Source organism: Oncorhynchus keta, chromosome 4 (genome assembly GCF_023373465.1).
Source record: "Oncorhynchus keta strain PuntledgeMale-10-30-2019 chromosome 4, Oket_V2, whole genome shotgun sequence".
In the NCBI taxonomy this organism is placed as follows: domain Eukaryota; kingdom Metazoa; phylum Chordata; class Actinopteri; order Salmoniformes; family Salmonidae; genus Oncorhynchus; species Oncorhynchus keta.
This window is the reverse complement of record NC_068424.1, coordinates 27,288,157-27,315,231: the sequence shown is the minus strand read 5'-3', so window position 1 is coordinate 27,315,231 and position 27,075 is coordinate 27,288,157. Positions and strand designations below refer to the sequence as shown.

The following is a 27,075-nucleotide window of genomic DNA, read 5'->3' as shown; positions in this document are numbered from 1 at the left end:
GGCGAAATCGGCCAACGTTTGTAAATGTATGGGACAATGTGGCATTTCACCACTCCCATGCAGTCACAGAGTGCTTTTCTAACCCATCCCAAGATGGTGTCACTTTTCCTCCCACCTTACTCTCCATTCCTCAACCCCATAGAGGAATTATTTTCCTCATGGAGGTGGAAGGTTTATGACCACCATCCACATGATAAAATGTCCCTCCTGGACGTAATGAATGCTGGATTCCTGGACATATCTGCAGAAGATTGCCAGGGATGGACCAGGCCTGTCAAAATATTCTTTCCTAGGTGTGTTGCTCAAGATGACATAAGATGTGATGTGGCTGAGAACCTGTGGCCAAATGCAGAAGACAGGGTTGACTAGCATTGCTACTGTATCTGTATCGGTAGATGGTGTATATACAAATTATTGTATTTTGGAATCACTCAATGCCAAATAAATGACATAAAATATTGTGTAATGCTACCTGTTAGTGTCTTTTTAGGTCATTGTTTTATGAGTGACAAAGTGTGCTTGTTGGGTGACAACCTTTGCTAGTGTCATGGAAGAATGAGTTGATTTGAGACATGTATGAAGTGTTTTGGTAGTTATAGTGCATTTTGGACCTGAAATTAACTGCTGTGCCAAGCTGAAAGTTGGCTAGGAGAGCTGTGTGAAGAGTTTTGAAAAAGTGACCTAAGCATTGAGAAATGTGTCCTAGCGATTGTAAAAAAAAAAAAAAACGGTAATATCCCAGCCTAATACCTCCGCATGCTGACAGTACAGCACGTCAGCATGCACTGTCAGTATCCAGATCATATGTGTGTATTGTTAGTTAAAGTCTCGGATGTTAACAGATAAATATATTTTCTTGGTGACCTGAACATTGACTTGCTATTATCTAGTTGTCCTGTCAAGAGGAAGCTTCCTACTGTGACTAGCGCCTGTAACATGACCAATGTTATCACACAACCAACTATGGTGTCGTGTAAACCAATAGTGTTGGATCTGTGACATCCACTTGTATTGGTCATATCGTCACTAAGGCTGCAGAGCTTTGCTCCAAAGCAATATCAGTTCCCATTGGCTGCAGTGACCATAACATTGTGACAATAAAAAGGAAAGCCAAAGTAAATAAATAAATAAATTATATTACCAAAACAAGATAAATTACATTTAAAAACTTTGGAGCACCTTATTAAATGATATTATGGGCAGAAAACCCAATTCATTTCCACGTTTACAACAAAACGTTTGGATATAACTAATCATTTCAATGACTATTTCACTGGTAAGGTTGACAAACTGATAAGTGAAATGACAACATTGAATGGTGAACCATCATATTTGTGTATTGAAGATCTAATAATGAAAGAGCAGGATTGCTGTTTTGAATTTGGTCGAGTTTGTGTGGAAGAGATAGAAAAATGATTGTTATCCATCAATAATGAGGAGCCACCAGGTATAGATAACCTGATGAGAAACTATTGAGAATGTTAGCTGATTCTATTGCCACCCCTATTTGCCATGTCTTTAACCAAAGCCTAAAGGAGTATGTCAAGTTTCAAGTTTTAATGTCCCGTGCACAAGTACAATGCCTTTCTTGCAAGCTCCAAACCCAACAACACAGTAATCAATATCAATGTAGCACTAAAAATAACATAAGGTAGAACAAAAACACCAGAGAAATAAAAATAAGAAGAACAGGAGAAAGTAAGAAGCTATATACAGGGGCAGGTCCAATACCATATTTACAATGTGCAGGCATACTGGAGTGATAGAGGTAGACATGTATAGGGGTAAAATAAGGTGACAAGGCTTCAGAAAATATGATAAGCAGAGTAGCAGCAGCATAAAGGATGATTATATGTGTGTGTGTGTGTGTGTGTGTGTGTGTGTGTGTGTGTGTGTGTGTGTGTGTGTGTGTGTGTGTGTGTGTGTGTGTGTGTGTGTGTGTGTGTGTGTGTGTGTGTGTGTGTGTGTGTGTGTGTGTGTGTGTGTGTGTGTCTGGAGATAGGTGTTTTATACAAGAGCTTTGTGTGTGTTCTCTTTTCGACTCCGTCTGCATATTTGCAATCAAATGCCAGAATTATCTCCATCTCCTTAACTATCATACTCTAATACCACTGATTTCAAAACTCGGTCATTCAGGAAGTGGAGCGCAACACTTATGCAGTCCTACTACGTCATATACAGTGATCTGAACTGGTGGTGATCCAATGTGTAGGTAATCCTTTCTAATGTGGCTTTTTTAAATACAGTGCCTTGCGAAAGTATTCGGCCCCCTTGAACTTTGCGACCTTTTGCCACATTTCAGGCTTCAAACATAAAGATATAAAACTGTATTTTTTTGTGAAGAATCAACAACAAGTGGGACACAATCATGAAGTGGAACGACATTTATTGGATATTTCAAACTTTTTGAACAAATCAAAAACTGAAAGATTGGGCGTGCAAAATGATTCAGCCCCTTAAGTTAATACTTTGTAGCGCCACCTTTTGCTGCGATTACAGCTGTAAGTCGCTTGGGGTATGTCTCTATCAGTTTTGCACATCGAGAGACTGAAATTTTTTCCCATTCCTCCTTGCAAAACAGCTCGAGCTCAGTGAGGGCGGATGGAGAGCATTTGTGAAAAGCAGTTTTCAGTTCATTCCACAGATTCTCGATTGGATTCAGGTCTGGACTTTGACTTGGCCATTCTAACACCCGTATATGTTTATTTTTGAACCATTCCATTGTAGATTTTGCTTAATGTTTTGGATCATTGTCTTGTTGGAAGACAAATCTCCGTCCCAGTCTCAGGTCTTTTGCAGACTCCATCAGGTTTTCTTCCAGAATGGTCCTGTATTTGGCTCCATCCATCTTCCCATCATTTTAACCATCTTCCCTGTCCCTACTGAAGAAAAGCAGGCCCACACCATGATGCTGCCACCACCATGTTTGACAGTGGGGATGGTGTGTTCAGGGTGATGAGCTGTGTTGCTTTTACGCCAAACATAAAGTTTTGCATTGTTGCCAAAAAGTTCAATTTTGGTTTCATCTGACCAGAGCACCTTCTTCCACATGTTTGGTGTGTCTCCCAGGTGGCTTGTGGCAAACTTTAAACAACACTTTTTATGGATATCTTTAAGAAATGGCTTTCTTCTTGCCACTCTTCCATAAAGGCCAGATTTGTGCAATATACGACTGATTGTTTTCCTATGGACAGAGTCTCCCACCTCAGCTGTAGATCTCTGCAGTTCATCCAGAGTGATCATGGGCCTCTTGGCTGCATCTCTGATCAGTCTTCTCCTTGTATGAGCTGAAAGTTTAGAGGGACGGCCAGGTCTTGGTAGATTTGCAGTGGTCTGATACTCCTTCCATTTCAATATTATCGCTTGCACAGTGCTCTTTGGGATGTTTAAAGCTTGGGAAATCTTTTTGAATCCAAATCCTGCTTTAAACTTCTTCACAACAGTATTTCGGACCTGCCTGGTGTGTTCCTTGTTCTTCATGATGCTCTCTGCGCTTTTAACGGACCTCTGAGACTATCACAGTGCAGGTGCATTTATATGGAGACTTGATTACACACAGGTGGATTGTATTTATCATCATTAGTCGTTTAGGTCAACATTGGATCATTCAGGGATCCTCACTGAACTTCTGGAGAGAGTTTTCTGCACTGAAAGTAAAGGGGCTGAATAACTTTGCACGCCCAATTTTTCCGTTTTTGATTTGTTAAAAAAGTTTGAAATATCCAATAAATGTCGTTCCACTTCATGATTGTGTCCCACTTGTTGTTGATTCTTCACAAAAAAATACAGTTTTATATCTTTATGTTTGAAGCCTGAAATGTGGCAAAAGGTCGCAAAGTTCAAGGGGGCCGAATACTTTCACAAGGCACTGTATTTAAAAAAGCCACATTAGAAAGGATTACCTACACATTGGATCACCACCAGTTCATGTTATAGACACAAGCATGCTACATGTCAGACCAAATACAAAATGATCTCTCGGCATGTCCAGCCCACTCATTATCTCAGCCAATCATGGCTAGCGGGAAGGTTGCTGACTTTTTCGGTGGCTAAACTAACTAAGCTCGTAATTTAACAGTTTTATTTTTATTTACAGATGACATACACATTTGTTATTAAGGCACATCAATTTTCACATGTTCCAGAAGACATTTCTGCCAAAAATACATTTTGATTACAAAAGAGGTTCACGCTCAAATGGCTCTCCTGTGAAGTAGTGACGCTCGACATACGCCTAGTTTCCTGAAACGAGTCACAAATAGGCATAGGCCTATGCACAATGCACAGCTATTTTTTAAAAGAAGCTAATGATCCTCTGTGGCTAAGTTATGCTTTCTGGTGTTTTGTATTTTGAATGATTTTATTTATTTATGTACAGACAGGACAAAATATTGTGTATATACTGTATATAATTTTAGCAAATGTATTTAAATTTACGTTAAGCCTATAGAACGTGTTTACCTGCTAAGGATAAGGTTAAGGTTACCGTGCTAAGGTAGCTAAAGTGAAACAGCGCCCCTCTGTCTTATTATATGTAGCCCACTTATCTGATGCTGTTTGGAAAAAAATAGTATGACATGCCATTCGGCATCAGATATATGGGCTACACATACTGAGACAGAGGGGCGCTATTTCGCTCGCTCAGATGCTTTATCTGAGATTGACAAATCTTTCTGCTAGCACGCATCTCGGTCAAATAAATGATCAATATTTGAACATTTTATTTGGATGGGCATGGAGGTACGGTAGCGCGGGCCAGGCCCCCTAAGGACCACCCATAACGTGGGCCCTGCTCTCCTCCCTTCTCCCTGTCTTTCCCCCCAGCTATGAGAAAGCAGCAGAGCTCGGATTCAAAGGGGTTGGGTTAAATGCAGAAGACACAATTCGGTTGAATTTATTCAGTTGTGCAACTGACTAGGTAGCCCATTTACCTTTCCCAGAGTGAGCCATGGAGATCAAAGAGGCAGATCCATCTCTGGTGTGTGGGAAGGCCCTGTCTTGACACTCGTCCAGTGGGGACATGTTTAGCCAGTAAAATTAAATACATATTATTCATGTAATCATCTATTATTATTATAATAAAATAATGTGAAATTACATAAACACCACCCTTTTCAGGGCCTCAAACTCAGATTATGAAGGTTTTTTATTCCATATTCACAAACATTTCCATATTAACATGACTCTCTGTTACTATCTATGGAAGCATATAGCTGTGAAAATTCTATTTGAATTGGATAATGATAAATATATCACCAATATCACCACCGACTGACTGTAAGTCTTTCTGTATAAGAGTGTCTGGTAAATGACCAAAATGTTAATGTAATTTGACACCAACAGTATATTCTTCCATACCTATTGGATGTGTGCTCATATCAAATCAAATCAAATTGTATTTGTCACATACACAGAATACAACAGGTGTAGTAGACCTTACCGTGAAATTATTTCTTACAAGCCCTTAACCAACAATGCAGTTCAATATAATACAATGAATCAGATCTGTATTGATAAAGGATATTGAGATCTCTGGGGGTATGGGGTGGTCTGCCAGTCCCTGGGATGACAATTTGGGATGGGGGTTTAGTGGGTGGAATAGTGGAGAGCATTTGGAGGTTTACTTGGTAGCAATGCAAATATCATGGTACATCTATATGGACACTCAATCGCTATGATACTTTTTAATGGTACATTTACCAATATATATTATGATAAATAGAATTTAAACGTGTATCTCATTATGGTAAATGGTGAAATAACTATAGCCAGTTATAATTGTAATGGCTTAGCAGATAATAAGAAAAGACGATCAGTATTTACCTGACTGTATAGAAAGACTCATGTGAAGGCCAATTTACAGAGGAGGAACTTGATGTAATTAAAGCCGTTAAGTCCGGGAAAACTCCAGGGCTGGATGGCATACCAGTGGAGGTATACCAAACCTTTTTTGACATACTAAGAGGACCGTTATTAGCATGTTTAACCACTCCTATAAAAATGGTAGATTATCAGATACTCAACAAGAAGGTCTGATTTCATTATTACTGTCAAGTCCTGACCTTAGTTCCTTTTTTATGTCTCTATTTTAGTTTGGTCAGGGCGTGAGTTGGGGTGGGCATTCTATGTTTTGTTCTGTGTGTTATATTTCTAGGTGTTTGGCCTGGTATGGTTCCCAATCAGAGGCAGCTGTCAATCGTTGTCTCTGATTGAGAACCATACTTAGGCAGCCTGTTTTCCCACTATGGGTTTTGGGTAGTTGTTTTCTGTTTTGTGTATTGCACCTTGCAGAACTGTTCGTTTGTTGTTTTTGTTCAAGTGTTCGTATTTATTAAAGCATTATGAATACTTATCATGCTGCACCTTGGTCCTCTTCTCCTTCTCCCGATGACAGATGTTACAATTACTGAAACAGGATCCAAGTTGTAAATAAAAAGATCCAGTCCATTTAAAAAGTTGGAGGCCCCTTACACTTCATTGTTGTAATGCAAAAAAATCTAGCAAAATGCATAGCGCATAGAATTCAATAGGTATTGTCGGATATTATTCTTCCTAATCAGACTTTTTTTACATGGACGATACATTGGAGATAATATAAGACAAGGAAGAAATAGAAAACTATGAAAAATCTGAGAAACCAGGCCTGGTATTCATAGCTGACTTTGAAAAGGCTTTTGATAAAATACGATTGGAATTTATATATAAATGCCTGGACTATTTCGATTTTGGAGATTCTCTTATAAAATGGGTTAAAGTTATGTATAGTAACCCTAGGTGTAAAATAGTAAATAATGGCTACTTCTCAGAAATTATTATACTGTCAAGAGGAGTAGAACAAGGTTGTCCACTATCGGCATATCTATTTATTATGGCCATCAAAATGTTAGCTTTTAAAATCAGATCTAGCAATCCAGGGCTTAAAAACAAAGGTGTCATTGTACACTGATTCATGTTTTCTTTTAAATCCACAATGTGGATACCTCCACAGCCTTATAGAGGATCTAGATACTTTTTCTAACCTCTCTGGATAATAATAATAATAATAATATATGCCATTTAGCAGACGCTTTTATCCAAAGCGACTTACAGTCATGTGTGCATACATTCTAGGTATGGGTGGTCCTGGGAATCGAACCCACTACATGATGTACAACACAGACAGTACATAGTGCACCAAGACATGATGTACATAGTGCACCAAGACATCATGTACAACACAGACAGTACATAGTGCACCAAGACATGATGTACATAGTGCACCAAGACATGATGTACATAGTGCACCAAGACATGATGTACAACACAGACAGTACATAGTGCACCAAGACATGATGTACAGACAGTACAATAACCAAATATACTGGCAAAGAAAATGGAGTCATGCAGGAGGATAAGACTGTTCTCTTACCTGGCCAGAGGTGGAGAGTGAGGCTGTTGCTTACACCATGGCGTCCTGCTCTGTACCTGTTTCAGATCCTTGTTCTGTTTGTACATGTAAGTCTCCTCTTTCAGTCGCTGGAGGAGGGAGAAGTAGTCACCCAGCGATGGCGGGTCTGTCTGGGGCTCAGCGACAGCATACGGCCCCCAGCCTGGTGCAGCCGTTTCAGGAGGGGCAGGGAGGAGGAGGACCTCTGTTTGTGAGACAGGAGTAAAGGAGTCCTCCCTATCTGTCTGTCGTCAGTGGGACGTTGCTGGATCCCTAGGCTGGTCATAGTGTACTATATTACGTATTGGATCATAGAAAAATACAACTTTTACATTACCGTGTAGTTTACCAATAAAATGGTTTGACAGTGATGTGGACATACTACTTATACATATCACGAAAGAGAGAAATGTTCTCACTACAATACATTTTAATACAAAGTTAGCAAAAATAGATAAGATCTTGCTACCATGGAAGGAAAATACCTTTCTATTTGTGGAAAAATCACTCTGATTAACTCTTTAGTCATATCCCAGTTTACATATTTGTTTATGGTCTTGCCTACACTTAGAGACATTATTTTTAAACGATATGAGCAAAAAGCGGCAAGCCAGACATAATTAAACAGCCGTTTTTATAAAATGAATATGAATTGCAAAATAAATATTAAATATTAAAGCATTAGACATCTCACTAAAGGCGCCAGTCATACAAAAGTTATACTTAAATCCTATCTTGTTCTCTAACAGAATAGTAAGTACGTCTCACCCCATGTTCAAGAATGGCCTTTTTCCCTTTATTCAGATTATAACCTCTGACTTTCGGTTATTTGAAAATGAAATAATCTCCAAAATATCGCTATTTTTAAAACAAGTCATAGAAAGTTGGTTGCAATTTCAGTTCAATCCACCAGAAAAGACACCACAAATATTATGGTTAACTTCTTGGTAACAGGGGGCAGTATTTTCACATCTGGATGAAATGCATGCCCAAATTCAACTGCCTGCTACTCATCCCCAGAAGATAAGATATGCATATTGGATAGAAAACACTCTGAAGTTTCTAAAACTGTTTGAATCATGTCTGTGAGTATAACAAAACTTATTTCGCAGGCAAAACCCTGAGGACAAACCATTCAGATTTGTCTTTTTTTGAGGTCACTCTCTTTTCAATGGGTTTTAATTGGGAATCCAGATTTCTAAGGGACCTTCTTGTAGTTCCTATCGCTTCCACTGAATGTCAACAGTGTTTAGAAATTGGTTGAGGTTATTCCTTTGTGTAATGAAGAAGTACGGCCATCTTGAACGAGGGCCAGAAAGCAAGCTTCAGTTTGTTTTCTTCCTGTATTGAACATAGATTATCCCATCTTCAATGTTATTGATTATTTACTTTTAAAAATACCTAAAGTTGTATTACAAAAGTAGTTTGATATGTTTTGGCAAAGTTTACAGGTAACTTTTGAGATATTTTGAAGTCACGTTGAGCAAGTTGGAACCGGTGTTTTTCTGGATCAAACACGCCAAATAAATGGATATTTTGGATATATATCGATGGAATTAATCGAACAAAAGGACCATTTGTGATGTTTATGGGACATATTGGAGTGCCAACAAAAGAAGCTCGTCAAAGGTAAGGCATGAATTATATTTTTATTTCTGCTGGATTGAAATATGGTTTCTCTCTTTGTTTACGGAGGTGCTATCCTCAGATAATAGCATTGTTTGCTTTCGCCGAAAAGCCTTTTTGAAATATGACATGTTGGCTGGATTCAAAACAAGTGTAGCTTTAATTTGTATAATTTTTTTTTTTTTTAAATTTTATAGTAATTTATTTGAATTTGGCACTCTGCATTTTCCTTGGCATATCCCAGAGAGGTTAAACTAAAATATAATTATCAGGTATGAAGGTAAAACCCAGATGCAGACATCGTCGAATTAACAATGGTTTAATAATCCAACAGGGGCAGGCAATAGACCGGTCAAGGCAGGCAGGGTTCAGTAAAGCAGAGGTGGGGCAATGGTACCGGACAGCAGACAGGCTCAGGTTCAGGGTAGGCAGAGGTCAATAATCCAGAGATGGGGCAAAGGTACAGATTGGCAGGCAGGCTCAAAGTCAGGGGCAGGCAGAGTGGTCAGGCAGGTGGGCTCAGAGTCAGGACAGGCAAGGGTCAAAACCAGGAAGACAAGAAAAAGGGAGACTGGAAAAAGCAAGAACTGAGACAGAAAAATGCTGGTTGACTTGACAAGCAAGATGAACTAGCAACAGACAAACAGAGAACACAGGTATAAATACACAGGGGACAATGGGGAAGATGAGCGACAACTGGAGGGTGGTGGAGACAGCACCTCTCATCCGGGCCATAACCCTCCCAGTCAACCAGGTACTGGAAATCCCTGCCCCATGGCGAACACTCAGGAGGCGTCTCACTGTGTACGCTGGATGGCCATCGATGACATGGGGAGGATGGGTGGGCCTGGAAATAGAAGACAAATGGCTGTGAGACACGGGCTTAATCCTAGACACATGGAAAGTAGGGTGAATACGAAGGGTACGGGATAACAAAAGACAAACGGCAGTGGGGCTAATGACTCTGGAGATGGGAAACGGGCCGATGAAATGGGGGGAAAGTTTATGGGACTCCACCTGGAGGAGCAGGTCCCGGGTGGAGAGCCAAACTCTCCTTCCAGACTCATATCAAACATCTCCAATCTAAAATCAAATCTAGAGTCGGCTTTCTATTCCGCAACAAAGCCTCCTTCAATCACGCCGCCAAACTTACCCTAGTAAAACTGACTATCCTACCGATCCTCGACTTCGGCGATGTCATCTACAAAATAGCTTCCAATACTCTACTCAGCAAACTGGATGCAGTTTATCACAGTGCCATCCGTTTTGTTACTAAAGCACCTTATACCACCCACCACTGCGACCTGTATGCTCTAGTCGGCTGGTCCTCGCTACATATTCGTCGCCAGACCCACTGGCTCCAGGTCATCTACAAGTCCATGCTAGGTAAAGCTCCGCCTTATCTCAGTTCATTGGTCACAATGGCAACACCCACCCGTAGCATGCGCTCCAGCAGGTGTATCTCACATATCATCCCTAAAGCCAACACCTCATTTGGCCGCCTTTCCTTCCAGTCTCTGCTGCCTGTGACTGGAACGAATTGCAAAAATCGCTGAAGTTAGAGACTTTTATCTCCCTCACCAACTTTAAACATCTGCTATCTGAGCAGCTAACCGATCGCTGCAGCTGTACATAGTCTATCGGTAAATAGCCCACCCAATTTACCTACCTCATCCCCATACTGTTTTTATTTATTTACTTTTCTGCTCTTTTGCACACGAGTATATCTTCCTGCACATGACCATCTGATCATTTATCACTCCAGTGTTAATTTGCTAAATTATAATTATTTGCCTACCTCCTCATGCCTTTTGCACACAATGTATATAGACTCTTATTTTTTTCTTATTTTTTTATTTTCTTCTACTGTGTTATTGACTTGTTTATTGTTTACTCCATGTGTAACTCTGTGTTGTCTGTTCACACTGGTATGCTTTATCTTGGCCAGGTCGCAGTTGTAAATGAGAACTTGTTCTCAACTAGCCTACCTGGTTAAATAAAGGTGAAAGAAAAAAAAGAAAAAAACCCTCTGCCTGAGCCAATAGCATAGAGTAGGGGTCCCGGTGGTGATCCGCTTGTCGCCTATACCTGGAAGTGGGCAAACCCCGGGAAGCATTGCAGCTGCACCCTGGATGTAGGCTGAGGCCAATCCACCACCGCTCTCACCTTCTCGGGATCCATCTGGACACTCCCAGCAAAGATGATGTAGCCCAGAAAGGGAATGGTGGAGCGATGGAACTCATACTTTTCCACCTTAACAAACAACTGGTTCTCCAGAAGGCGCTGGAGACCCTGTCGGATATGGAGCACATGTTCTTGGGGGGAGTGGGAGAAGACGAGGATGTCATCAATGTAGACGAAGACGAACCGGTTCAGCGTGTCGCAGAGAACATCCTTCACCAGAGCCTGGAACACGGCAGGGGCGTTGGTGAGGCCAAAGGGCATGACCAGATATTCGTAGAGGCCGCTGGCCATGTCGGAGGCGGTCTTTCACTCATCCAACTCTCGTATCCGCACCAGGTGGTAGGTGTTTTGTAGATCCAGCTTGGAGAAAACAGTGGCACCCTGGAGCAGCTCGAAGGCCGAGGAAATGAGTGGTAGCGGATAACGGTTCTTCACAGTAATGTCCTTGAGTCCCCGATAGTCAGTGCAAAGGCACAGGGACTTGTCCTTTTTCTCCACGAAGAAGAAACCTGTGCCAGTGGGCGAGGAAGAGGGATGGATAAAGCCTGGACCTAGGGAGTCCCCAATGTATGTCTCCATAGCCTCTTTGTCTCTGGTCCTGACAGAGAGTACAGATGTCCCCGGGGTGGCATGGTGCTATGGAGAAGGTCAATCCCGCAGTCATAGTGGCGGTGCGGCAGAGGGGAAGTGGCCTGGGACTTGCTGAACACCTCCCGGAGGTCGTCCCGGGGCAGGTTGCACCGACTTCAGACAATAAGCGTGGCAGAACGGACTCGACTCCAGCCCATGATAGCACCCGTAGACCATTTGATGAGGGGATTGTGTCGCTGGAGCCAGGAGAATCCCAAAACCACTGGAATCTGGGGGGACTTGATGAGCAGGAATTGAATGGTCTCGCTGTGATTCCCAGACACACGTAGGTGTGTAATTTTCAACATAGGTACACTTCAACTATGACAGACAAAATGGATAAAAAAATCCAGAAAATCACATTGTAGGATTTTTCATGAATTTATTTGCAAATTATGGTGGAAAATAAGTACTTTATATGGCGGTTGGCAACCAACTTTAAGGTGCGTTACCACCATCAACTGGACTGGAGTGTGGACCTCAGTTCATCTTTCAATCACCCATGTGGGTATATGCTCCTAAAAACCAATGAGGAGATAGGAGTTGCAGCACATCAAGTGACACAAATAGAACCAAGTTCTATTTTAGCGCCTGGCTGCGCAGACACTTGTTGCCGCTTGCGAGCAGTGTGGGTGCAATGATTGAATATCATGTACAGTGGCAAGAAAATGTATGGGATCCCTTTGGAATTATAAATTGGTCATCAAATTTGATCTGATCTTCATCTAAGTCACACAAACATAGTGTGCTTAAACTAATAACACACAAATTATTGTATGTTTCTTGTCTATATTGAATACATCATTTAAACATTCCCAGTTTAGGTTGGAAAAAGTTTGTGAACCACTAGGCTAATGACCTCTCTAAAAGCTAATTGGAGTAAGGAGTCAGCTAACCTGGAGTCCAATCAATGAGATGAGATTGGAGATGTTGGTAAGAGCTGCCTTGCCCTATAAAAAACACTCACAAAATTTGAGTTTGCTATTCACAAAATGCAATGCCTGATGTGAAACATGCCTCGAACAAAAGAGATCTCAGAATACCTAAGATTAAGAATTGTTGACTTGCATAAAGCCCTGATGTTTATCAGTCCATAGTAAGACAAATTGTCTGTAAATGGAGAAAGTTCAGCCCTGTTGCTAATCCCCCTAGGAGTAGCCGTCCTGCAAAGATGACTGCAAGAGCACAGCGCAGAATGCAAAAATAAATCTCTGGAACATGCTAGCATCTCTGTTGATGAATCTACGATACATAAAACACTAAACAAGAATGGTGTTGATGGGAGGACACCACAGAAGAAGCCACTGCTGTCCAAAAAAACACAATGCTGCATGTCTGAAGTTTGCAGAAGTACACCTGGATGTTCCACAGCGCTACTGGCAAAATATTCTGTGGACAGATGAAATAGAGTTGAGTTGTGGAAGTTGAGTTGTTTGGAAGGAACTCACAACACTATGTGTGGAGAAAAAAAGACACAGCACACCAACATCAAAACCTCATTCCAACTGTAAAGTATGGTGGAGGGAACATCATGGTTTGCGGTTGCTTTGCAGCCTCAGAGCCTGAACAGCTTGCTATTATCGACGGAAAAATGATTTCCCAAGGTTATCAAGACCTTTTGCAGGAGAATGTTAGGCTATCCGTCCTCCAATTGAAACTCAACAGAAGTTGGGTAATGCAACAGGACAACGACCCAAAACACAGAAGTAAATCAATAACAGGATGGCTTCAACAGAAGAAAATATGCCTTCTGGAGTGGCCCAGTCAGAGTCCTGACCTCAACCCGATTGAGATGCTGTGGCATGACCTCAAAAAAGCAGTCCTCACCAGACCTCCCAAGAATATTGCTGAACTGAAACAGTTTTGTAAAGAGGAATTGTCAAAAATTCCTCCTGACCATTGTGCAAGTCTGATCCGCAACTACAGAAAATGTTTGGTTGAGGTTATTGCTGCCAAAGGAGGGTCAACCAGTTATTAAATCCAAGGGTTCACATACTTTTCCCACCCTGCACTGTGAATGTTTACATGGTATGTTCAATACAGACAAGAAAACGTATAATTGTTTGTGTGTTATTAGTTTCAGGAGACTGGGTTTGTCTATTGTTGTGACCTAGATGAAGATCAGATTAAATTTGATGACCAATTTATGCAGAAATACAGGTATTTCCAAAGGGTTCACATACATTTTCTTGCCATTGTATGTGTAAAAAAAATGCAACTCTCGCGCAAGTGAAGCAGGCGTTGTGGTCAGCATGTAAGTGATGTTGTTCAATAGTTTACCCCAATTAGAGCAGGGGTGGTAGGTTTAGTTGAAAATAATATGTATACATATATATTAAAAAAAAAATTGTCAACCACTCCACAAATTTCTTGTTCACGAACAATAGTTTTGGCATGTTTTTACCAAAAATTGCTTATAGACAGATTATTTCGCTTATAATTCACTGTATCACAATTCCAGTAGATCAGAAGTTCACATACACTAAGTTGACTGTGCTTTTAAACAGCTTGGAAAACTCCAGAAAATGATGTCATGACTTTAGAAGCTTCTGATGGACTGACATCATTTGAGTCAATTGGAGGTGTACCTGTGGATGTATTTCAAGGCCTACCTTTAAACTCAGTGTCTCTTTCCTTGACATCATGGGAAAATCAAAAGAAATCAGCCAATATCTCAGAAAAAAAATTGTAGACCTCCACAAGTCTGATTCATCATTGGGAGCAATTTCCAAAAGCCTGAAGGTACCACATTCATCTGTACAAACAATAGTTTGCACGTATAAACACCATGGGACCACGCATCCGTCATACCGCTCAGGAAGGAGACACGTTCTGTTTCCTAGAGATTAATGTACCTTGGTGCAAAAAGTGAAAATCAATCCCAGAACAACAGCAAAGGATCTCGTGAAGATGCTGGAGGAAACAAGTACAAAAGTATCTATATCCACAGTAAAACGAGTCCTATATCAACATAACCTGAAAGGCCGCTCAGAAAGGAAGAAGCCACTGCTCCAAAACCGCCATAATAAAAGCCAGACTACGGTTTGCAACTGCACATGGTGACAAGGATCGTACTTTTTGGAGAAATGTCCTCATAAGGAAGGAAAATTACGTGGATATATTGAAGCAACATCTCAAGACATCAGTCAGGTAGTTAAAGCTTGGTCGCAATTGGGTCTTCCAAATGGACAATGACCCTAAGCTTACTTCCAAACTTGTGGCAAAATGGCTTAAGGACAACAAAGGCAAGGTATTGGCGTAGCCATCACAAAGCCCTGACCTCCTGTAGAAAATGTGTGGGCAGAACTGAAAAAGCGTGTGTGAGCAAGGAGGCTTACAAACCTGACTCAGTTACACCAGCTCTGTCAGGAGGAATGGACCAAAATTTACCCAACATATGGTGAGAAGCTTGTGGAAGTCTTGACCCAAGTACAACAATGTAAAGGCAATGCTACCAAATACTAATTGAGTGTATGTAAACTTCTGACCCACTGGAAATGTGATGAAAGAAATCAGAGCTGAAATAAATCATTCTCTCTGCTATTATTCTAACATTTCACATTCTTAAAATAAAGTGGATGACCCTTACTGACCTAAGACAGGGAAGTTTTACTAGTATTAATTGTCAGGAATTGTGAAATACTGAGTTTAAATGTATTGGGCTAAGGTGCATGTACACTTCCGACTTCAACTATATACAGTCCCAGTAAAAAGTTTGGACACACATACTCATTCAAGGGTTTTTATTTAATTGTACTATTTTCTACATTGTAGAATAATAGTGAAGACATCAAAACTATGAATTAACACATATGGAATCATGTAGTAACCAATAAAGTGTTAAACAAATCTAAATATATTTCAGATTCTTCAAAGTAGCTAACCTTTGCTTTGATGACAGCTTTGCACACTCTTGGCATTCTCTCAACCAGCTTCATGAGGTAGTCACATGGAATGTATTTCACTTAACATGATTGTTTAGTTAAAAGTTAATTTGTATAATTTCTTTCCTTCTTAATGCGTTTGAGCCAATCAGTTGTGTTGTGACAAGGTAGGGTTGGTATACAGAAGATAGACCTATTTGGTAAAAGACCAAGTCCATATTATGGCAAGAATGGTTTAAATACGTGAAGAGAAATGACAGTCCATCATTACTTTATGACATGAAGGTCAGTCAATCCAGAAAATGTCAAGAACTTTGAAAGTTTCTTTAAGTGCATTCACAAAAACCCTCAAGCGCTATGGTGAAACTGGCTCTCATGAGGACCACCACAGGAAAGGGAGACCCAGAGTTACCTCTGCTGCAGAGGATAAGTTCATTAGAGGTACCAAAACCCTGCCATTTTATATGTGCCAAACAGATCATATTCCAAGTGCATTGTCATACTGTGGGCAAACATATTCTGTATTCTGGCTAATAAATACTTTATTGAAACAAAGTGTGCACAGAGAGTCAATCCATACAGTTTCAGAAGAAAAAGTTTCAGTTACAGGCATACAGTGCCTTGCGAAAGTATTCGGCCCCCTTGAACTTTGCGACCTTTTGCCACATTTCAGGCTTCAAACATAAAGATATAAAACTGTATTTTTTGTGAAGAATCAACAACAAGTGGGACACAATCATGAAGTGGAACAACATTTATTGGATATTTCAAACTTTTTGAACAAATCAAAAACGGAAAAATTGGGCGTGCAAAATTATTCAGCCCCCTTAAGTTAATACTTTGTAGCGCAACCTTTTGCTGCGATTACAGCTGTAAGTCGCTTGGGATATGTCTCTATCAGTTTTGCACATCGAGAGACTGAATTTTTTTCCCATTCCTCCTTGCAAAACAGCTCGAGCTCAGTGAGGTTGGATGGAGAGCATTTGTGAACAGCAGTTTTCAGTTCTTTCCACAGATTCTCGATTGGATTCAGGTTTGGACTTTGACTTGGCCATTCTAACACCTGGATATGTTTATTTCTGAACCATTCCATTGTAGATTTTGCTTAATGTTTTGGATCATTATCTTGTTGGAAGACACATCTCTGTCCCAGTCTCAGGTCTTTTGCAGACTCCATCAGGTTTTCTTCCAGAATGGTCCTGTATTTGGCTCCATCCATCTTCCCATCAATTTTATCCATCTTCCCTGTCCCTGCTGAAGAAAAGCAGGCCCAAACCATGATGCTGCCACCACCATGTTTGACAGTGGGGATGGTGTGTTCAGGGTGATGAGCTGTGTTGCTTTTACGCCAAACATAAAGTTTTGCATTGTTGCCAAAAAGTTAAATTTTGGTTTCATCTGACCAGAGCACCTTCTTCCACATGTTTGGTGTGTCTCCCAGGTGGCTTGTGGCAAACTTTAAACGACACTTTTTATGGATATCTTTAAGAAATGGCTTTCTTCTTGCCACTCTTCCATAAAGGCCAGATTTGTGCAATATACGACTGATTGTTGTCCTATGGACAGAGTCTCCCACCTCAGCTGTAGATCTCTGCAGTTCATCCAGAGTGATCATGGGCCTCTTGGCTGCATCTCTGATCAGTCTCCTCCTTGTATGAGCTGAAAGTTTAGAGGGACGGCCAGGTCTTGGTAGATTTGCAGTGGTCTGATACTCCTTCCATTTCAATATTATCGCTTGCACAGTGCTCCTTGGGATGTTTAAAGCTTGGGAAGTCTTTTGTATCCAAATCCGGCTTTAAACTTCTTCACAACAGTATTTCGGACCTGCCTGGTGTGTTCCTTGTTCTTCATGATGCTCTCTGCGCTTTTAACGGACCTCTGAGACTATCACAGTGCAGGTGCATTTATACAGAGACTTGATTACACACAGGTGGATTGTATTTATCAACATTAGTCATTTAGGTCAACATTGGATCATTCAGAGATCCTCACTGAACTTCTGGAGAGAGTTTGCTGCACTGAAAGTAAAGGGGCTGAATAATTTTGCACGCCCAATTTTTCAGTTTTTGATTTGTTAGAAAAGTTTGAAATATCCAATAAATGTCGTTCCACTTCATGATTGTGTCCCACTTGTTGTTGATTCTTCACAAAAAAATACAGTTTTATATCTTTATGTTTGAAGCCTGAAATGTCGCAAAGTTCAAGGGGGCCGAATACTTTCGCAAGGCACTGTATAATTTTAAACAGCTGACAGTATGGCATGGAGTAGCTCTGGTCCAGATCCTTTAACATTTAAGGCTAAAACCACACTTAAGACCCTGGACCAGAGCTCGACATGGACCAGATTAAGTAAAGGCAGGTTTGTCCTGCAGAGAAATGTTGGGCCTCATTCACCGTCATTCAAAATGTTTTAGGAAGGGAAAATGCATTACAGTAGTAATTATTGGTCAGAGGCTGCATCCATAACTGCAATGATTGATAACTTATTAAATTCAGAGTGTTTACAACAATCTTTCCTCACTTTCAACATGTGACACATAAGCATGATTAAATGTACAGCTTACATCTGTATGTACTTGATCCATTACATCAATCTTAAGTTCATTTAAGAGAACTACATGCGATTTAGGGGCAGGTAGTAGGCTAATGTTAGGGTATTGTAACTTCCAGTTTATGCTCTCTGATGCTGAAATTAAAATGTAGAGCTATACGCTTCCACACTGAACATGCTTACACTAGTAAATTTGTACCCTTAGTAAATTCCTACCCTTGGGGAATATGAAGATCATCAACAGCAGCACTTTAAGCTCATTAACCATGCATTGCCTTCCCTTTGAGCAGAGATAATTGCAATCATTATTGCTACTGTAGTACGGTTAGTGGTAAAGAAAAAGCTCGCTTTATTTTATAATGTGGAGATACAGTAAAATACAGCATGCTCGCTGCAATGAAGCTTGCGGTGTCAATGTTTCTTTATTAAAAGGTGGTAGGTGTACAATGTTACTGAAATAAGCGATGCATGGCGATGGTAATGGATGCATCCCAAATGGCACCCTATTCCCTTCATAGTGCACTACATTTTAACAGACCCATAAAGTAGTGCACTATATAGGGAATAGAGTTTAATTTGGGACATAGCCAATGATGGTTGCCTGAAAGCAGATGTGTCTATCTACTTCCCGGCAACATCTTCCTCATCTGAGTCATGAGCTCCTCTCCTCTAGAATCTCATCCTCTCCCCTGCCCATGTCTTCTGGGAACAGAGGAACAACATGGTGAGGAAGAATTTGTCATGGATCGTGTCTGAATACCCGTACTAGTGTTCTACATGGATAATGTCCGAGTGCCAGTACTAGCGTTTCATTTTCGGTAATTGAGTATGCTTTCCAGCCATTACTATGAGCCAACTTCCCCGGGCCCTCACCAGCCTCCACTGATACATGGTGACTTTGTTTTTCTGTTCTCACCATACAGATACTACAGTATTCTTAAAAGGTTTGTTTGGTACTGACCTTCTCTGGGATGGTGTAGACCACAGTGATGCCCTCCGGGAGGCTGGGGATGGGGCCTGTGGCTGCCTGGAGCTCCTCATCAGTCACCTCCTCCTACACCAGCTCAGAGAAACAACATAGGTCAGTAATGTTACTTTGACATGAGGACTTACTATGGACAGTACATTGAGACAATATCCCTCTTGCTTACCCCAGTTGTTCTCCCCGTGAACCACCTCCTCCTCCACCACTTCCTCTACAACCTTTTTTCTGTGGTCCACAAAGCACGCACCACCGTCAATATTAACTGTACTTGGTCATATACAGTACATCCCCTCACACATCCTAGGTCATGATGGCTGAGGTAGAGAGAGAGAGAGAGAGAGAGAGAGAGAGAGAGAGAGAGAGAGAGAGAGAGAGAGAGAGAGAGAGAGAGAGAGAGAGAGAGAGAGACAGTGACAAAGAGGATGAGAGAGAAAGAGAGAGAGATTAAGAGATAGAGATACAGAGATAAAGAGACAGCAACAAAGAGGATGAGAAAGAGTGAGAGAGAGATAAAGAAACAGCGACAAAGAGGATGAGAGAGAAAGAGAGAAAGAGAGAGAGTATATATATATATATAGTTGAAGTCTGAAGTTTACATATACCTAATAGGCTGACCACACCACTCGTGTCACGTGTGCGAGTGTTGCAAAATATTTTTTAATTTAAAAAAAAATCAATGTTATTCCATTATTGCATCCACACTGCTTGCGTGCATCAACGAGCGTCTGCGTTGCCAAGGGCTAAAATAGAACTCCTTTCTATTTTGGACACAGATGGCGCTGCAAGTCCTGCCTCTCCCATCTCTTCATTGGTTTATAGAAGCAGGAACTTGTGCATTTCAGGTAAAATAACAACTGAATGTTTATATCCCAGGACAAATTAGCTAGCAACAGCAAGCTAGCTAAATAGGACAAATTAGCTAGCAAGTGCAAGCTAACTAGCTAAATTGCCATAAATGTTTAATACTTTTCAACATGTTCCCAAATGAATGTAATTGGTTCAGAGTTTGTTTTGATATTTTAACATGCGTGTCGTGATCTCATTTGGTGTAGGGGTCAAAATAAATGTATGCACGATGGCGCACGATGGCGCATGCTCGCAACCGGTTTGGGTTCCATGTAGCCAGAAAATCCCTGTTTTAGGTCAGATAGGATCACCACTTTATTTTAAAAATGTTAAATGTCAGTATAATAGTAGAGAGAATGATCTATTTCAGCTTTTATTTTTTTCCTCACATTTCCAGTGGGTCAGAAGTTTACATACACTCAATTAGTATTTGGTAGCATTGCCTTTAAATACTTTAAATACTTATTTTCCACCATAATTTGCAAATAAATTCATAAAAAATCCTACAATGTGATTTTCTGGATTTTTTTCTCTCACTTTGTCTGTCATAGTTGAAGTGTACCTATGATGAAAATGACAGGCCTCTCTCATCTTTTTAAGTGGGAGAACTTGCACAATTGGTGGCTGACTAAATACTTTTTGCCCCACTGTATATACACTACCGTTCAAAAGTTTGGCGTCACTTAGAAATGTCCTTGTTTTTGAAAGAAAAGCACATTTTTTGTCCATTAAAATAACATCAAATTGATCAGAAATACTGTGTAGACATTGTTAATGTTGTAAATTACTATTGTAGCTGAAAACGGCAGATTGTTTTAAATGGAATATCAACATTGGCGTACAGAGGCCCATTATCAGCAACCATCACTCCTGTGTTCCAATGGCACGTTGTGTTAGCTAATCCAAGTTTATCATTTTAAAAGGCTAATTGATCATTAGAAAACCCTTTTGCAATTATGTTAGCACAGCTGAAAACTGTTGCTCTGATTAAAGAAGCAATACAACTGGCCTTCTTTCGACTCGTTGAGTATCTGGAGCATCAGCATTTGTGGGTTCGATTACAGGCTCAAAATGGCTAGAAACAAAGACTGTCTTCTGAAACTCGTCAGTCCATTCTTGTTCTGAGAAAGGAAGGCTATTCCATGCGAGAAATTGTCAAGACACTGAGGATCTTGTACAATGCTGTGTACTACTCCCTTCACAGAACAGCGCAAACTGGCTCTAACCAGAATAGAAAAAGGAGTGGGAGGCCCCGGTGCACAAATGAGCAAGAGGACAAGTACATTAGAGTGTCTAGTTTGAGAACCAGATGGCTCACAAGTCCTCAACTGGCAGCTTCATTAAATAGTACCCGCAAAACACCAGTCTCAATGTCAACAGTGAAGAGGTGACTCCAGGATGCTGGCTCTTCGCTTCTTCATATACAGCGCATTCGGAATGTTTTCAGACCCCTTGACTTTTTCCACATTTTGTTACGTTACATCATTATTCTAAAATTGCTAAAATTATTTTTCCACTTTTCAATCTACACATCTTATGTTTAATACATTTGTCGGTATGGGGTCAGTGAAGGGGACTGAATACTTTCCGAATGCACAGTACCTTAACATTTTTTTAAATCTGAAAACCAGTTAGTATCTGGTGTGACCAACATTTGCCTCATGCACACATCTCCTGTATGAAGTTGCTGGATGTTGGTGGGAACTGGAACACGCTGTCGTACACGTTGATACAGAGCATCCCAAACATGCTCAATGGGTGACATGTCTGGTGAGTATGCAAGCCATGGAAGAACTGGGACATTTTTAGCTTCCAGGAATTGTGTATAGATCCTTGTGACATGGGGCCGTGCATTATCATGCTGAAACATGAGGTCATGGCAGCTAATAAATGGCATGGTATCTCTGTACATTCAAATTGCCATTGATAAAATGCAAGTTTGTTCAGTGTCCATATCTTATACTTGCCCATACCATAACCCAACCGCCACCATGGGACACTGTTCAGAACGTTGAGAAAACCACTCGCCCACACAGCGCCATACACATGGTTTGCGGTTGTGAGGCCAGTTGGATGTCCTGCCAAATTCTCTAAAAAGACGTTGGAGGTGGCTTATGGTAGAGAAATTAACATTCAATTCTCTTGCAAGATCTCTGGTGGACATTCCTGCAGTCAGCATGCCAATTGCACCCTCCCTCAAAACTTGACACATCTGAGGCATTGTGTTGTACACATTTTAGAGTATCCTTTTATTGTCCCCCAGCACAAGGTGCACCTGTGTAATGATCATGATGTTTCATCAGCTTCTTGATATGCCACACCTGTCAGGTGGTTGGATTATCTTGTCAAAGGAGAAATGCTCACTAACAGGGATGTAAACAAATTTATGCAAACTTTGTGAGAAATAAGCTTTTTGTTCATGTGGAAAATGTCTGGGATCTCTTATTTCAGTTCATGAAACATGGGACCAACACTTTACATGTTGTATATATATTTCAGGTAAATGTTGTTGACACAGTTCTGTTCAAAGAGCAACAGTGCTACCAGTATACTAATGCTGCTCCCAGAACAGCAACATAAAAGATGACACAGTTATTCTCTTAGAGTAGCAGAAGACCCTGTTGGCTCAAAATGGTCTCAGAGAAGCAATATCTACTGTGGTTGACACATTTCTGCTCCAAGAGCAGCAGTGCTCCCTGTTCATTCATGCTTCTACTATAACAGCAACATATTTATCTGGCTAGCTAGCCTGCATGCTTAAATTGGTGACCTAAGGCTAAAACGGTTGAGCTAGCTAGATTGCTAGCTTGGTAACTACGGATAAACTATAACAGTTTAGCCTTAGTTACCAAGCTAGCTAGTTAGCCTAACAGTTGGCTAGCTAACGACATTAGCTCGAAAAACACATTTTAGCTAACTAACCCCAGCTTGCATCACATTTAATATTTAATCAATTATTTAGATTAGCTGGAAACAGGACATTGATGTGCAAAATGAACAACATGCTAGCTATATTGAACACCCCCTCCCCCCACCACTCTGTTTGGTATTCCCCTCACCTCTCCATTTTCATTGGTTGCCTGACACAACCAATCATAATCCTTTATTCTCTGAGAATATGTTTGAGTAAGTAAAATTCCCATGAGCAACCTGCTCATCCATATGATTGAGACAGCGAGTGGTGATCTGATTAGTCTTTATGTCTCTGAGGCCCCCTGGTCTCATCTTATAACACGCTACACGTGGATCTCTCTCCTCGGGCCTCTCTTCATCTTGATTTCTCTCCCACCTAGAGTGCAATGTCTTGAGGGAATTCGCCTGTGCTGAGCCCCACTCCTCCTCTCTGCATCACAGGCCTCCCACTCTTCCTCTCCTGTTGCTCGTGTGTGCTGCATGTGAACACAGCGGTTCAATTGGCCAGACTGATGGGATGTTGTGTCTCTGCGTGTTGTCTTTATGGGGAAACATCATTCTGAATGGCAGGATTTATTTTTAAACCTCAGACGATGATTGGTGTGTCCGGATGAATCATATACCCTTTGTGGTGGGGTGCGTGGGGGGAGAAGGAGAGAGGGTGCAGGACGGGAGATGGGTGAAATCTGATCGCTAGGCCCAGGCCAGGCTGTGTCACTGACTCATCTTTCTTTTTGCGATGGTGGTGAAGGGTGGGGAACGAGGGAGGGTGCCAGGGTCAATGAGGTCATCACTTCTCGTGGCTGGCTCATGACTCACACGCCTTGGCTCAGTGCATGCATGGCAGGGGCAGCAGGATGGCACACACACGCACACGTGACATTACTATAACACCCCTACACTCTATGCATGTAGCCCACACACTGGCTTGAGGGAGGTTTTAGTCCTGAATCATAGCTGTCTGCCAAGCAAATAGTTGGATAAAGTCCCTCCCCTTCTGCAAACAGGGGCCAACTTTTGCATCCTCTAATCAGATGCAACACTTTTCTGCTGGAGGCTAAACATGACATCAGCAGGAGGCAAGTGGCTACAGTCAATGGACTGTAGACTTCCAATCCTAACAGTCTAACAATGTCTGTTATGACACTGAAGCTGGACTGTGCTAAAGGTGACTTCCCACTGAGCACAGATGTCAGTTTAGTTTTAATTTATACTTGGTTGCGTTTTCAACTAACATGAATTCAACATGAAATTAACAAAATATCCCCATGTCATTGGATTTACGTTAAAAGTTGTGTGTAAAAAAAAAATACAAAATGTCGTGAAGTTGATGACTTTTTGCTAATCCAATCAGTTTTCCACGTCGATTCAGCGATATCAGAAAGATGAATGGTGTGTCCGGATGAATCATGTTTTGGGTTGAAATAATGTGGAAACAATGCTGATTCAACCCGTTTTTGCCCAGTGGGTTTGTTACAGAAGTAAAAGATCTGGATCTGGTGTTGATTAAACAAACAAGATATATGGCTTATAGCAGCGATATGAGATTCAGCACAAAATTATGGCATTCAGTACCACAAAACAGTGGACAGTGGCCGTCTGTTGCAACCCGTCCACACTCGGCGAATCTCAAGCTTAGTACAGCTAGCCTGCTGCAGCTATCTTACATTTTTCAACCCAAACCTTGAGAATTGTAAATAATAGGAAATTATTCTGAAAGTGATTGAACCATACATTTCCGGTGCCCGTAATTGTTTGGAACCATACGCCTACAGTGCTCAAGGTGATCATGCTTTTCTGATTAACTGCTTCTGTTTTTATAACATATTTTTTTCTTTGGGGATTTTCTTGGCAATTGGAATCATTTATGGGTAAATCTCATAGTCCATTGGATTATCTATTCAATAAATAGGATTCTAACATCTCAGAGTAATATAATTCAAATAATCAAATCCGTATAGTATTAACGTAACCAGCACTGCCAGTGGGTAGACCGCCACCCACAGAGACATGTAGCTCTTCATTTTATCCTCAACAAATCCCAATTCTGGTCCGGACACCTACACAGCTTTTTCAGCACCGCTGTCATCACTACTAGAGGGTCCCCCGTGTTGCGTAGGGGTTCCATGACTCACCACGCTCCATTGTTGAGCACCCCCGTCCTCCGCCCGCGACTAGACAGCGCCGTTGTTAAAGTAATGCATGTGTAATCTATTTGCCCATTATTTCTCCATGACAAGGTTTGGCCCGATTGATTGTGTTAAATTGAGACGAACTGCTGGAAATCAGATGCTTTGGTTAATGTCATGTTGACCTCCTATTACGCACACGCACACGTGTTTAGCTTGTGTCACGCTGCAAGGGAAACAAAAACATCAAGCAACACGTGTGTGTTTGGGCCATAGTCATCTGTAGGCTTCACACGTCATTAAAATAATACATTTATCTGCATTGGATGCTTCAATCTTCTGGATGTCCTTAACTGTGAGGCCATAATAATGATATGGATGTGTGGTTTACAGAAATTAATCAATAATCGTGATTGGCAGTGATGATATGACATAGCAAATGATATAGGCCTATCATGTAACACGACAGGACATAGGCTATTACCCTACTTAGTACTATCTGGCCTCATATTGTAAACACTATAGCACACCTTTGCAATACTGCACATCAAATCAACAAAATGAGGACCAAGACTTGTTGAAATGAATAGCTTAATGCATATTCATTGGGATTTTGAGACCAGCTTATTATGCTTGAATGGTAAGTTATAAAACATGGTTGGTAGCACCTTTTCAGCCAACCACTTTCACTTGTCATCAATAACCCCCCATTTAAAAGTTGTGAGACATTGTATTTTGTGCATGATAATAAGTTATTACCTGAGCTGAGATATACAATCAGACATCATCTTTATTTATGTCCATTCTCTGGTGATAATGGAGGACTTTTGCTGAATGTAATTTCCACAAAAAGTACCATGTCTATCTCTGTGTTCAAGAGGCAACAGGTGCAATCTACCAAATTAATTTAGCAGTTTCAATAACAATGAATATAATACGTGAGCTATTGTCGAGATTAAATATGATTATAGACTTACTGTCATTATCAAAATCTGTTTTAAACATGCAATAGATTTATATGGGGGGGTCAGTGTCTGACCAATAAAAATGTAAGACTATTGTTTTTTATCTATACTGTTTGGGAGGTCATTGAGGGATTGTCGTGTTCAAATAAGCAAATGAACACATATAGCATTGATTCACGAATTGAGGAAGCTTAGAGGTTAGATTGACATACACAAGTCAATGAACTGAACACATAGTAGTCTATAGACTCCAATTAGAACATGAACAGAACATGCTGGGTCATGATTTCCTCGGGCCAATCTCAAAAGTCTCCGCACTCCTCATTGAATGGTGACTATTTCCCAAATCATCTTTCTTCTGTCTTGTCTTTCTCCTTCACTTTGCTATGATTAACTGCATGCCCCTGTGGCACCTTCCCCCAATTAAAAGCTCCTTTCAGCAGCCTCTTGTCTTGTGTGGAGAGAAGACCATTTCTGTGAGAAATATCTGTGTGCGCCTGCCAGAAAATACTGTCTGCTCGTTGGAAGCACACCCACACCTTCTCCACCCGCACCAGTTTTATAATATTGTGTAGGGTAAGTCTATAGTGTGTGTGTGTGTGTGTGTGTGTGTGTGTGTGTGTGTGTGTGTGTGTGTGTGTGTGTGTGTGTGTGTGTGTGTGTGTGTGTGTGTGTGTGTGTGTGTGTGTGTGTGTGAGTGTGTGAGAGAGAGGGGGGCATTTGGCTTACAGTCAGTTGCCTATTTATTGCTATTAGATTGAAATAGCTTCTATTAGGGTTATAAAGTGATGATTATTTGACGTAGGCCTTTATTGTTAGTAGTTTGGACTTGAATCGTGAGGAGCTTATGACCCTTTGCAATCAATACAAATAGGCGATCTGTTTCGTGCTGTAGTAAAGGATGTGAATGTCTGTAGCCTTTAAGCCACAGTTGGC

The 27,075-nt window shown here is 40.9% G+C and overlaps 2 long non-coding RNA genes across 3 annotated transcripts; one reads left to right on the top strand and one right to left on the bottom strand.

The window, feature by feature from the left end:
- Positions 1-2,461: 2,461 nt before the first annotated feature.
- Positions 2,462-17,866, top strand: LOC127921282 (uncharacterized). The gene is made up of 2 exons (XR_008108614.1): positions 2,462-3,311; positions 17,434-17,866. It is a non-coding gene; the product is annotated as an uncharacterized LOC127921282 (long non-coding RNA).
- LOC118383306 (uncharacterized) lies at positions 9,352-25,375 on the bottom strand. Of its 2 annotated transcripts, none has more exons than XR_004825537.2 (4): positions 25,181-25,375; positions 19,453-19,600; positions 19,263-19,355; positions 9,352-9,899 (listed from the first exon to the last, which is right to left on the bottom strand). It is a non-coding gene; the product is annotated as an uncharacterized LOC118383306 (long non-coding RNA). The 2 variants fall into 2 exon arrangements; XR_008108588.1 differs by lacking the exon at positions 9,352-9,899 and adding an exon at positions 18,749-19,003.
- Between the last annotated feature and the right edge of the window lie 1,700 nt (positions 25,376-27,075).